This window comes from Eretmochelys imbricata, chromosome 2 (genome assembly GCF_965152235.1).
Source record: "Eretmochelys imbricata isolate rEreImb1 chromosome 2, rEreImb1.hap1, whole genome shotgun sequence".
In the NCBI taxonomy this organism is placed as follows: Eukaryota; Metazoa; Chordata; order Testudines; family Cheloniidae; genus Eretmochelys; species Eretmochelys imbricata.
The window spans coordinates 1,647,627-1,662,113 of NC_135573.1; positions in this window are offsets into that span (position 1 = coordinate 1,647,627).

Sequence of the window (14,487 nt, forward strand, 5' to 3'; positions counted from 1 at the left end):
TTTCAAAGCAACTGTCCACGTCTGTGCACTGGGGAAAGGGGGTGGGGGGGGCGGCTGGGGCGGATTCTCCCAAGGCTGGCCACTGGCACAGCTACTCCCCAACTTTGAACAGTCCCTGGTAGGAACCCTTCAGCAGGCCGGGCCCCCAGGGTCCCACTCTCCCTTCAGGGGGGCCACGCAGCCCCCCGGACTGAGCCTCCGGGCTCCACCTCTCCTGCCCCAGGCTGTGAGCTCTGCCCAGGACAGACCTGTCCCCTCCACCACTGGCTGCGTCTCCGGGCGGCAGGGTTTGTCAGTCGCTGTAACGTGGTGGCATGGGGCAGCCAACGTTCCCATGTGGCCCCGGTCCAAGCACATGGCCAAGCGGCCACACAATCCAGGGCCTGGCTCCGTCAGTCCCGGGTGAGATCCACCCAGTCTCTCCAAAGCCGGGTCTTATCCAACCTCCCCTCGGCCCCTTGTCCCAGCCTGCAGCGGCCAGCTGAGGTCACAGTTCCCACCAGCCTTGGGAGGTGTTGGGGTTCAGCCCTCAGAGCTCCGGTCGCCCCCCTGGATCCTCCACGGGGCTCGGTCGGTTCAGCTCCCTTCAACACCCCCTTCGCGTTACCCCAGCTAGGCTGTGACCCAGCAGCTCCCAGCTCCTGCTCTGCCCTGGGCGTTGTCACCCTTCGGCACCACTGGGGAAATCCCTGGTCGGGCACGCCAGGCCTCTCAACCATACCCCTACTGCAGACCCCCCTCTTGGGTACGGGGGATCCCTAGGACTCGGGGCCATCACCCCCCACAGCCTGCCCAGGCCTCTCAACCATACCCCTACTGCAGACTCCCCTCTTGGGTATGGGGGGTCCCTAGGACTCGGGGCCATCACCCCCCACAGCCTGCCCAGGCCTCTCAGCCATACCCCTCCTGCAGACCCCCCCTCTTGGGTACGGGGGGGGTCCCTAGGACTCGGGGCCATCACCCCCCACAGCCTGCCCAGGCCTCTCAGCCATACCCCTCTGGCAGACCCCCCCTCTTGGGTACGGGGGGGGTCCCTAGGACTCGGGGCCATCACCGTCCACAGCCTGCCCAGGCCTCTCAGCCATACCCCTCTGGCAGACCCCCCCTCTTGGGTACGGGGGGGGTCCCTAGGACTCGGGGCCATCACCGTCCACAGCCTGCCCAGGCCTCTCACCCATACCTCTACTGCAGACCCCCCTCTTGGGTACAGGGGGGTCTCTAGGACTCAGGGCCATCACCCCCCACAGCCTGCCCAGGCCTCTCAGCCATACCCCTCCTGCAAACCCCCCTCTTGGGTACGGGGGGGTCCCTAGGACTCGGGGCCATCACCCCCCACAGCCTGCCCAGGCCTCTCAGCTATACCCGTCCTGCAGACCCCCCACCTTGGGTACCATGGGCTCCCCAGGACAAGAGGCCATCACCCCACCACCACATGCCCCAGCCTCTCAGCCATACCCCTACTGCAGATCCCCCCCCTCGGGTACAGGGGGGTCCCCAGGACTAGTGGCTGTCACCCCCCCACAGCCTACCCCAGGCCTCTCACAGCCATTGTACCCAGAGGGGTGATGCCATGTGTGGCCACTAGACAGGAGTCACTGGCAAAGGAGTCACTGTTCTCGTCTCTGGCCAAGGAGATGCAACCCCAGGCCTGGGTGTCACAGAGTCCCTGGGCGATGCTCTGGAGCTGCTCCCCGTGAAGCCAGTCAGGACTCTGGGGAAGTCTCCTCTCTGGGAGCAGCCTGTCCGCAGGACACACAGCTCACACAGCTTCCACCTTCCTGGGTCTGACCTCGGAGCATTCAGCCTCCTCTGCCCCTCCGTGCGCTTCCCACAGCCAGTCCGCCCAGGCGGGGTCCTGGGGAAGCCAGAGGGTCCTGCCCCCCAACTCCGCAGTCAGACGTGACTCTCAGCCAGCCAGGAAAACAGGTTTATTAAACGACAGGAACATAGTCTAAAACAGAGCTTGTAGGTGCAGAGAACAGGACCCCTCAGCTGGGTCCATTTTGGGGGGCAGTGAGCCAGACAACCCCGTCTGCCCTTCACTCCATGTCCCGGCCAGGCCCAAACTGAAACTCCCTCCAGCCCCTCCTCCTCTGGGCTTTGTCCCTTTCCCGAGCCAGGAGGTCACCGGATCCCTTTGTTCTCCAACCCTTTAGCTCTCACCTTGCAGGGGGGAAGGGCCCAGGCAGTCAGTTGCCAGGAAACAGGGTGTCGGCCGTTCTCTGTGTCCAGACCCCTGCACACACCTGCCCTCTAAGACTCTGCAATGATCATACACCCTTACCTCACCACCTAGATACTTAAGAACTGCATAGGGGAAACTGAGGCACCCCCTGTCATGGAGTGTGGGGGAGTCCAGGCCCTGCACCCCTCTTCCTGGGATTCACTGAGACTCTCAGCCAGCCAGTAAAACAGAAGGTTTATTGGACAACAGGAACACAGTCCAAAACAGAGCTTGTGGGGTACACCCAGGACCCCTCAGTCAAGTCCTTCTGGGGGAGCAGGGAGCTTAGACCCCAGCCCTGGGGTTCCCTGTGTTCCTCCACCCAGCACCAAACTGAAACCAAACCCACCCAGCCGTTTCCCTGCTGCAGTCTCCATTCACATTCCTGGGCAGAGGTGTCACCTCCCCCTCCCCCTCCTGGCTCAGGTGACAGGCTCTCAGGTCTCCCCTCCCCAGGGCACATTCCCAGGTCAACACTCCCCCCTCCCTGCTGCGTCACATCGTCACACCCCCACAATATTCAGAGGAAACATTAAGAACAGTCCCACTTTTTCACATCTCTCCCCCCTTCGAGACTGAACTGAGCTGGGTCACTTTAGCCAGTGACCTGGGGAAGTTCAAAGCCACCAACGTTCCCATGGATGCCCCAGCATCTCTCCCGTTCCTTGGTGGGAGTTACACCAGGCCCTTCCAGTTTCACGCCCTCAGGGCCCTCCCTTAGGTGGGGGGGGGGTGGTCGATAGCACTCTGTGACGATGTGACTCAGCAGGGAGGGGGGAGTGTTGACCTGGGAATGTGCCCTGGGGAGGGGAGACCTGAGAGCCTGTCACCTGAGTCAGGAGGGGGAGGGGGAGGTGACACTTCTGCCCAGGAATGTGAATGGAGACTGCAGCAGGGAAACGGCTGGGTGGGTTTGGTTTCAGTTTGGGGCTGAGTGGAGGAACGCAGGGAACCCCAGGGCTGGGGTCTAAGCTCCCTGCTCCCCCAGAAGGACTTGACTGAGGGGTCCTGGGTGTACCCACAAGCTCTGTTTTGGACTGTGTTCCTGTTGTCCAATAAACCTTCCGTTTTACTGGCTGGCTGAGAGTCTCAGTGAATCCCAGAAAGAGGGGTGCAGGGCCTGGACTCCCCAACACTCCGTGATACACTCGCAGGCTGCATGTGGGAAGGTTTATGCAGCCTGTGCCCTTTGGTCACCCCAAAACCCCAGGGGGTCAAACTGGGATTGGGTCTTCTCCCCAACAAGCTGGCCAAACACAGCCACTTGGTTATAGGACTGTTTAACTTTCTTAACAGCTTTCACTCCATCTGAGACCTTCTCAAAGCTATCCACACTGGGTCTTTCAACAGGAAAGTCATAGAATCATAGAATATCAGGGTTGGAAGGGACCTCAGGAGGTCATCTAGTCCAACCCCCTGCTCAAAGCAGGACCAATCCCCAATTAAATCAGTGGATCCATTCACAACAGAAAATGTCTGGCTGTTAGAAACTGAAACTTTCTTGATTAAATCACTTTCACACCCTTCAGTTGCAGTAAACTGCTTGCAAAGACTCCATGAGGATTCCTTTCCCTAGGGCTTTTCTATGCAACAATTCACCCCTCACAGAAATTCTGCTCTTACCCTCTTTACTGAGGGCTTGCTCTAGAGGAACACTTTCCTGAGCAACAACAGACTCTTTCTGGGTCTCCCGTACATCCAGAATTACCTCTGGCCCATCCCGCGGATTCCTACACAATCCCCTTTCAGGCAAACTCACAGACTTCCTAGATAAAAGGTCAGAAGCATTCTCCTTCCCTTTGCCACATACAAGTTCAGGAATCTTTTCCTTCTTGCTACAGGTTTCCACTCCCTCAGTAGGTAACACAATCACACACCTTCATGCTCTCCTTGTGCCCTGGCTAGGATCTCACCCTGATAAGCCAGAGTTGCTGCACCCTTTCCCAGCCACACACTAGCAACGGGCAAAATACAAGCACCAGAATTGTCTGGGCTCTGGGATTTTACATAGACACTAACTGGATGCGACCTAGTTACAGGGCCATTCTCCCGAGCAGACACAAACTTAGGACCCTTCCCTTCCTGGGCTTTAGCTGAATCCAGAACCAGCTCTGAGACAACTGCACGACCCTCAACCATCACAGGCTGAAAGGCCCCTTCTGTCTGCTCCACAGACACAGAAGAGCCAGACACACTTTCTCCTTTCCCAGACACCCAGCTTGGGATCTCTTTCCCCTGGTCCCAGCACACAAGGCTGGTCACAGACAACTGCTTGGAGATCAGGGTAGCTCCCTCCATAGGCAAGTCAATACCCCTGACAGACACAGGCACGTTTCCTTCACTGTCCCAATTCTCCACCCAGCTAACAGGTAAGATCCAGAGATGCTCATCTCCCACTCTCCTGGCCTTCCCACCCTGCTGACTGGACACAGCCATCAGCTCACAAGGCTGCCTAGGCTCATCCAAACTTTCTTTACCAAGCACCTTGCCACTCCCAACAGATCCCCTGCCCTGCCCGTGTCTCCCCCAACTCAGCTGGGGTCTTATCTTCCCCCTTGCTCAGCACTGCCCTTGCTGTCCCAGTGGGGGCAGGCAGCGAGCTTGCTGCTTTCCTCACAGCATCAGAGTCAGCGTGAGCCCCCTGTGAGCCCCCTCTTCCATGCTCAAGGGGGCGGGCAGCCCCAGGGGTCTGGTTACAGGCAGGCAGGTAGCCTGAGCCTAGCGGCTCCTCCCTGCTGCCAGCCAGTCATCTGCATTTTCGCTGACCATTTCCCTCTCCACTGATTGGTTCCCTGGATTCAAATTCAAACCCTTGGTAGTTACAGGAGCAGGGCCTGGATCCTGTCCCAAAGAGACACAATCACCCCACAACAGGGTCTCGCAGCTGGTGTCCCCAACAACCAGCCAGCCCCACCCCTCCTGGGTCTGCACAGGGATCTGGGCCATAGGCAGGGCGAGGGGCTTCGTCCCTGGGACCCTCACCCAGCTCACACAGCCCCTCAGCATCTGAGGCTGCACCACCCAGGGCCTGACAACAGTTCTCTCCGTCCCCACCCCAGGAACGTCTCCCCATTGACCATCACCTTCCACTCCCACTGTGGGTCCGAGGGGCCAGGTCCCAGGAAACTCCACACAGACATAGGTTGGGGTCAGGAGTGGGAGCCTGTCCACCTCCCCACCCATCTGGCTGACAGAGTCTATGGCCTTGGGACCCAGCAAGGGAGCTAGACACCGGGGCTTTTCCTCAGGGTCCCCCTGGTTCAAATCTCCAGCCTGCTCAAAGGCAGTGAGGTGGGCATCCACATCCCCCCCTCCTTAACCAGGGGCAGCAATTTAGTCTCGAGGTTCCCTGCGGAACTGCCCCCCCCGGGGTCTATCCCCACTCACCCCTGGGAGGTCCCCTGAGCCTCTCCACTCCCCCACCGCCAGTTCATGCTGCTGCTGCTTCTGCAGCTCTTTCTCGGGCTCTCGTTGTCTCCCACAGTCCTCTTGCTCTCTCGGACTCAGCTCCAATCCCCTCCGTCTCCAATCCCCCGATGGGGAACCCGATCGTGAAGACCCCCGTCTGGTCGGGGACAGGAGTCTTGGTGATGCCTGGCTCCCACTCCAGCTGCTCCCAGATCCTGCTGTAGCCCCATTTGGGGTCAGGAATCTGTTCCTTAGAGCGGTCATCCTCCTCCAGCTGCACGATGAACTGCTTTGGTGAACTTTCCAATGCTCAACCCTCTCTTTCTGCACAGGGTTACAGTGTCCTTCTTAAGGAGACGGTGACAGGCCATCACTCCGCTCTTCCCAAGTTGTTGTGGACTCACAGGCCTGTGTGCTCTCAGCTCCCCACAGTTTCCAGGGAGAACCCCTAGTGTGCCAGCCCTTCTCGAGGTCACCACCTCTTTGCCAGGGTCGAGCTGCAGACTCGTCCACCCCGGGACCGCTCGCTGCGATCCCCAGGGGAACCCTGTTACTGCAAAAGTCCTTCTCTCTGGTCACACACTCCCAGGGTTAACCACCCCCTGAAACAGTCTCTCTCCGAATCTTCAGCACGCCTGATCCCCGTCAATCCCCCTTCGTTTTACTGCTCCCCAGTCACTTACTGCAGGAAGTGCCGTCCACGGGGTGCAGTACATCCCACCGCTGCCACCAGTTGTCACAGAGTCCCTGGGCGATGCTCTGGAACTGCTCCCCGTGAAGCCAGGCAGGACTCTGGCGAAGTCTCCTCTCTGGGAGCAGCCTGTCTGCAGGGCACACAGCTCACCCAGCTTCCACCTTCCTGGGTCTGACCTCGGAGCATTCAGCCTCCTCTGCCCCTCCGTGCGCTTCCCACAGCGAGTCCGCCCAGGCGGGGTCCTGGGGAAGCCAGAGGGTCCTGCCCCACAACTCCACAGTCAGACGGGACTCTCAGCCAGCCAGTAAAACAGAGGTTTATTAAACGACAGGAACATGGTCTAAAACAGAGCTTGCAGGTGCAGAGAACAGGACCCCTCAGCTGGGTCCATTTTGGGGAGCAGTGAGCCAGACAACCGCATCTGCACTTCACTCCATGTCCCAGCCAGCCCCAAACTGAAACTCCCTCCAGCCCCTCCTCCTCTGGGCTTTCCCCTTTCCCTAGCCAGGAGGGCACCTGATTCCTTTGTTCTCCAACCCTTTAGCTCTCACCTTGCAGGGGGGAAGGGCCCAGGCCATCCGTTGCCAGGAAACAGGGTGTCAGCCATTCTCTGTGTCCAGACCCCTGCACACACCTGCCCTCTAGGGCTCTGCAATGATCATATACCCTTACCCCACCCCCTAGATACTTAAGAACTGTATAGGGGAAACTGAGGCACCCCCACACTATTCAGAGGAAACATTAAGAACAGTCCCGCTTCGTCACATGGGGTCAGAGCCCCCAGACCCTGCAGGCTCCCCGGATTGGCTTTGGGACCCTGCTGCTCTTGGACTTTGTGACTGGAAAAGTGGGGCTGGTGCCTGCCGCTACCCTGCTGACCAGGCCCCAGGGTGGGGGTCGGGGAGGCAGGCCATGGGGCTGATGGAGCAGTGGGGCGGACACTGTAATCGGGCTGGGCAGGCCGTGGGGTGCTGGTGGGCGCTGTGGGTCATACCCCTGGGGGACGGGGCTGATGTGCCCGGTGTGGCAGGCAGGCTGGAGCGGGGGCTGGTGCCGGAGGAGCTGCTCCAGTCAGAGGCCATGATTTGATGGGAAGGAAGAACTGTGGGGGGCAGAAAGGGGCTGTGGCCGGTTGGAGCTGGGCTCTGAACACTCCAGGTTGCTGGGGAGACCTGCGGGGAGGGGTGGCAGTGACCCTCCTAGGGGGGCACCTTTTAGAGCCAGCACCATGCACCCCACTGTCCTCCCCCTGCCAGGCACCTCACTGCACCAAGTCACTACTAGGGGCATGGGGTGCTGAGATGGCAGGGGCTGGCCAGGCTCCTGGGGTGGCCCCTGCCCCCCGTCAGGTCAGTAGCTGCACATGGGGGGTGAGGTTGTGCGGGGGAAGGAGCTGACCCACCGTGTCCTGCAGCTCCAGCCCCCCCGGCTGCAGCAGGCTCATGCCCACCAGCCGGACGGTGCCTGTGGCCGGGGGCAGAACTGGTGGCAGGCAGACGCAGACTGGGAAATTGCTTAGGACCCCGAGCAGCTCAGGGGGCCCCCGTTAAGTATTAGTATGTGGGGCTGGGTGTATGCCTGCTTGGGGCCCCCAAGGGGCTGGCCCTGCCTTGTGCCGGGGCACTGCTGCCAGCTGCAGCTGTGGGGGACAGCCGGGGAGACCAGCTCTCGTGCAGGGCACCTGCACCTGGCACCAACTACCAGGGCTGGCGGGGGGCACCCAGCTGGGCAGAGAGGGGTCTGGGTGGCTGTACACGCTGCAGGGGCAGTCCCGGACGCCATGGCGGGACCCACAGCCCCGGTTCCTATGTCCCTCCCCCAATCTAAAGACCCGACCAGGGACGTGCCGCTTGAGCCCAGGAATCCCCAGCCCCTCCCAGGGACCCCCCAGGCATCTGGTGCCCCACTGGGCCCCCTGCCCCAAGGACTCAGTCAGCTGCTGCCGCCTCTGCCCAGGAACGCTCCCACCTGGAACACCCCTGTAACGATGCTGCCCATGGGAGCCAGCTGAGGTCACTCAATCAGGGTGAACTGCAAACAGACCGGGGCAGACAAACCCCAAACGCTGATGGATATTGCAATGGTTAGATTTACCCAGCCAGCCCAAAGCAGCTTCTACAGCCCCTCCCTGGGTTCCCTTAAAGTAGCCAGCGTCAGGCCTCAGGCCTCCCTCCAGACACACCTGTCAACCATAGGGTGATAAATTCTGAAAATCTTATTTCATCCTTGAAAAGAAAAGGTTCTTCTGACGCCAAAGGACCAAGCCCCAGACCCAGGTCGAATGATAACTCAGATCTTACCCCAAATACACGCTTACAGTCAATCCTTGTTATCTAAGCTAAAATTTATTAAAAAAGAAAAGAGAGCGTTGGTTAAAAGATCAATATACAGAGAGACTTGGGTTCAATTCTTGAGGTCCAGATACAGAGCAGAGATGAGCTTGTAGTTGCCAAAAGTCCTTTTAGAAATAGTCCAGAGGTTATAGTCGAATGCCATATTCAGGGTGACTCCAGTCAGTGACTGGGGATCTCAATCCTGATGGCTTAAGGTTTCCCCCTCTTGAAACCCAAAGCAGAACTGAGATGAAGAAGGATCGTGTCCCAGGGTCTTTATGTTTTCTGCAGCCTTTTGGCCTGAGAAAAGAATCGGCTTGGCTTTCCTTCTCCCAAACATCCTGGCAATTAGCACAGGGTCATTTATCCATTAAACAGTTCAGACACAGGTTCCCACAGCCTTCAAAGAGACATAGACAATAATACTCTGTCACTCCAGTGTCTTCCTAAATGTCAATATTCCCTTTTTGATCTTTGAATCAAAGCCGTAGCCATAGACAAGGCTTGTTTGCTGACATCACGAGACCTGAGCAAACATCTCCCCTTCTCTCTCTAACAATGCCGGCTGCATTTCAACGCTCTGTTCATTTACATCTCTTCCTAACCAGTCTCTAAAGTCCGGCCATGGGTCAGGTCAGTCTGGGAGTTAATTAACTCTTTCTGGCCCTGTCACCTTTCCATGAGACTTTAAATCACACTCAGAATGTCACACCCCCACCTCACTCTGTGCACGCACAGCCACCCGCTCCCCAGGCCCTGGTGCACTGGCCTGGATGGGGTCATGCATGTCTCCAGACTCAGCCCCTGCGGGGGTGGCCCAAGGGGGAGTACTGAGTCCCCTTACCTTGCCCCCCCCCCGACAGTGGAGGGAACCTGGGGAGGAGGAATGTGAAGGGCAGGGGATAGAGCAGCAGGCAGGGGGTTGTGGGGGCAGGGGATGTCAGGGTAGGAAATGGGGGAGCATGCAGGGGATCATGGGTACAGGGCATATCGGGGTGCTGCAGTGAGACATGGGGGGGCAGGCAGGGGACTGAGAGTGGGACAGACAGGGTACGGGGGTCAGGTAGGATAGGGTCAGGTAGGAGGCGGGGTCAGAACTGCCAAATGTCCAGTCCCCCCCCTTGCACCATAACCCCACCCTTTTTTTGGCACCCGGACACCTACCCATCCAAGCACTAGCATGAGCCACAACCCAGGGAAGAGCAGTGTGAGCCACAACCCAGGGAAGAAAGGGAAAGTTGATAGTAATTAATATAAATATGAAGTTAGGGATTGTAGAACATTGATAAGGAAAGCCAAGGGACACAAGGAGATGACTATGGCCAGCAGCATTAAGTACAATAAAATTTAAAATATATTAAGAACAAAAAGAATCCTGACAATGGTATTGTACCATTACTAGATGGAAATGGTAGAAATCTCAATAATAATGCAGAAAAGGCAGAAGTGTTCAATAAATATTTCTGTTCTGTATTTGGAAACTACAGATTATATAGTGTCATCATTTGGTGATGATAACACTCTTTCCATTCCACTAGGATCTCAGGAGGATGTTAAGCAGAAGCAACTAAAATTAGACATTTTTCAAACAGCAGATCGTGATAACTTGCATTCAAGAGTTTTAAACGTGCTGGCTGAGGAGCTCACTGGACCATTAAGGTTGATTTTTCAATAAATCTTGGAGCGCTTCTAGAAGACTAGAAGTTGTGCCAATTTTTAGAAAGGGTAAACAGGATGAGCTGGTAATTATAGCCAAGAGAATGAAGCAGCTGAATACAGGACTCAATTAATGCCAATCAACCAGGGTTTATGGAAAATAGATCCCATCAAACTAATGTGAAATCTCTTTTTGATGAGATTACAAGTTTGGTTGACAAAGGTAACAGGGTTGATGTAAAGCATTTGAGTTGGTACTGCACAACATTTTGATTCAAAAACTAGAATGGTATAAAATGACCATGGCACACATTCAATGGATTAAAACCTGGCTAACTGATAGATCTCAAAATGTAATTGTAACTGGGGAATCACCACTGAGTGGGTGTGTTTCCAGCGAGCCCCCACAGAGGTTGGTTCTTGACCCTACTTAACATTTTTATCTATGACCTGGAAGAAAACATAAAATCATCACTGACAAATTGTGCAGATGATACAAAAACTGGGGCAGTGATAAATAACAAAGAGGCCAGGCCACCGATTCAGAGCAATCTGGATCACTTGGTAACCTGGGCACAGGCAAACTGCGTTTTAATATAGGCAAATGTAAATGTATACAGCGAGGATGGGGACCCTGAACAAGATTTGGGAGTCACGGTGGATAACCACACGAACATGAGCTCCCAGTGGGAGGCTGCGGCCAAAAGGGCTAATGCCATCCTGGGATATATAAAGAGGGGAATCTCGAGTAGGAGCAGAGTTTATTTTCCCTCTGTACGTGGCACTGTGCGAGCGCTGCTGGGATCCTGGCTCCAGTTCAAGAAGGACATTGATAAATTGGGGAGTGGTCAGAATTAAAGGGTTAGAAACCTGCCGTACAGAGGAGTGCAATCTATTTAGCTGAACAAAGAGCGCGTTAAGGGGTGAGTTGATCCCAGTCTGGAAGTACCTACCTGGGGATCAGAGATTTAACATGGGCTGTTCACTCTAGCAGAGGAAGGTCTGACAGGATCCAGTGGCTGGAAGTTGAAGGTCGACACATTCAGACTGGAAATAAGGCCTAGGTTTGCAACTAACACTTGGAACAATGTACCCAGGGTTGTGGCGGATTCTCCAGCCCTGGCGATTTTTCAGTCTGACTAGCTGTTTGTCGAAACGCTCTGCCCTAGGGGCTGGTGTCTGGCCTGTGCTGTACAGGGGGTCAGACAAGACGGTCACAATGATCCCTTCTGGCTTTGGAAGCGATGAATCAAGACTTACTCATTTGCTAACTCAAGAGTTTTAAGCCAATCACCTGATTCGGGCACCTGGCTGGAGGGGGTTCTGGGGGCAAGGGGCGGGAGAACATTAGCAGACAGACACAGCAACCAAGCCGGGGACGGAGTAGAGGTGAAAGACCCCCTCTCCCCGCATGCTCCCACCAGTAACAGTGAATGCTGATCAGCACAATGAGCAGAGGTTGAGAGCACCAAGAGCCCCTGTTCCCCAGTGCCTCTGTGATCTCAGCGGGGTGTTGTGTGTTCACGAGCCCAGACAGCAGGAGCAAGGGAGCCCCCGGTTCAACGGGTGCGCTACCCTAAGCTGCTGAGGGGGCACTGACCACCCACAGCAGCACCCTCCACCCCGGCACCACAACCCTAATCGTGGCTGGTGAGGAGGGGAGGCCCCAAGAGGGGGGACTGGAGAATGAGCCCACCCTGCACTCACCCTGGTTAAAAGACAGGAAACAAAGGGTAGGAATAAATGGTCTGTTTTCAGACTGGAGAAAGGTAAATTGTGGTGTCCCCCAGGGGGCTGTACTGGGCCCAGTCCTATTTAACATATTCATAAATTATCTGGGAAAAGGGGTAAACAGTGAGGTGACAAAATTTGAAGATGATACAAAACTACTCAAGATAGTTAAGTCCCAGGCAGCCTGTGAAGAGCTACAAAGGGATCTCACAAAACTGGGTGTCTGGGCAACCAAATGGCAGATGAAATTCAATGTTGATAAATGCAAAGTAATGCACATTGGAAAGCATCATCCCAACTATACGTATACAATGATGGGGTCTAAATTAGCTGTTACCACTCAAGAAAGATCTTGGAGTCAGTGTGGAGAGTTCCCTGAAAACACCCGCTCAATGGGCAGCGGCAGCCAAAAAAGCGAACAGAATGTCGGGAATCATCAAGAAAGGGATAGAGAATAAGACAGAAAATATCCTATTGCCTCAATATAAATCCATGGTACACCCACAGCTTGAATACTGCGTGCTGATGTGGTCGCCCCATCTCAAAAAAAGTATATTAGAGAAAGAGACAACTAAGGGGCGATAAGATAGAGGTCTATAAAATCATGACGGGTGTGGAGAAAGTGAATAAGGAAGTGTTATTTACTCCTTCTCATAACACAAAAACCAGGGGTCACCCAATGAAATTAATAGGCAGAAGGTTTAAAACAAACAAAAGGACGCATTTCTTCACACAACGCACAATAAGCCTGTGGAACTCCTTGCCAGAGGAGGCCAAGACTATAGCAGGGTTCAAAAAGAACTAGATTAAATTCCTGGAGGACAGATCCATCAGTGGCTATTAGCCAGGATGGGCAGGGATGGTGTCTCTAGCCTCGGTTTGCCAGAAGCTGGGAATGGGCGACAGGAGATGGATCACTGGATGATTCCCTGTTCTGTTCATTCCCTCTGGGGCACCTGGCATTGGCCACTGTCAGAGGACAGGATACTGGGCTAGATGGACCTTTGGTCTGACCCAGTCTGGCCGTTCTTATAGTCACCCTGCAGAGGTGGCTCCTGTCCCAGGGGCTGCATCTGGCTCCCCACTCTCAGCATTGCAACCTGGTGCATGTGGTCACAGTGTTACTCAGGTCCAGGGGTGAAAGTAACTTCAAGGACTTACCGGTACTTAGGCGGGGGCGTGGCCTGAATTGGAAGAGGCGGGGTCTTTACATCCCCAGGCCCTTTAATCAAGATTTAAAGGGCCCGGGGCTGGGACTGTGGTAGCAGCAACTGGGAGCCCCGGGCCCTTTAAATTGCCACCACGACCCCCGGGGCTCCGGCAGCAGGGCTCGGGCGGTGATTTAAAGGATCCAGGGCTCCGGTTGCCGCTACCGTCCCGGGTCCCTTAAATCATCCCCGGAGCCCTGCTGCTGGAGCCCTGGGGAGGCTGCAGTGGGGCTCCGGCGGCGATTTAAAGGGCCGGGGCGGTAGCTGCGGCAGGAGCCCCAGGCCCTTTAAATCACTGTCCGAGCCCCACCGCCCCTTCCCCAGGGCTCCGGCAGCAGGGCTCTGGCGGCAATTGAAAGGGCCCAGGGCTCCAGCCACTGCTGGGCTCTTGCCGGTACGCCGTACTGGGGTGTACCGGCTTACTTTCCCTTCTGCTCAGGTCTGACCCAGCCTCAGCCTACCCAGGTCACAATGCCACTCACTCAGACTTGGCTCCGCACCCCCCCACCCCCGTCCCAATGGAGGCCAGCTGGGCCAAACCTGAGCTGGGAGCCCTGTGCAAGCACACCCAGTGCACACTGGCTAATCCGCGACTGATTTCTGTGCGTGCAATCTGCTAGGGCATCAAAGGTGTTAATAAAAAGAAAAGGAGGACTTGTGGCACGTTAGAGACTAACCAATTTATTTGAGCATGAGTTTTTGTGAGCTACAGCTCACTTCATCGGATGTATCGGCTGTAGCTCACGAAAGCTTATGCTCAAATGAATTGGTTAGTCTCTAAGGTGCCACAAGTCCTCCTTTTCTTTTTGCGAATACAGACTAACACGGCTGCTACTCTGGAAGATGTTAATGTGACCCTGGCCCTGAACAGTGTTAAATGACGTTTGGGTGAGGCTGCTTGGGCCCCTGGCAAACACACCACGAACAGTCCTTTAGCATTTTATTAAAGATACAGCAAGAGGAAGAAAAACAGTGAAAGCGTTGGACCTGTCAGGTTCCCAGCGAGGCTGTCATTGTCACAATGACGCTTGTTCCCTTTCATGGGAGAGACATTTTACCAGGAACCTGACCCCCATTTGACAGCCTTTCAGCTGGCGTTAACGATGGTATAACCCAGGATCCTAGAAATCCCTTTGTCACAGAAAAACGCGCATTTTTACATTTCTTATTAGTGAATGTTGGGGTTTTACCACAGAAAACTGGGGTCCTGGTAATAACCATCCAGTTAGGGGG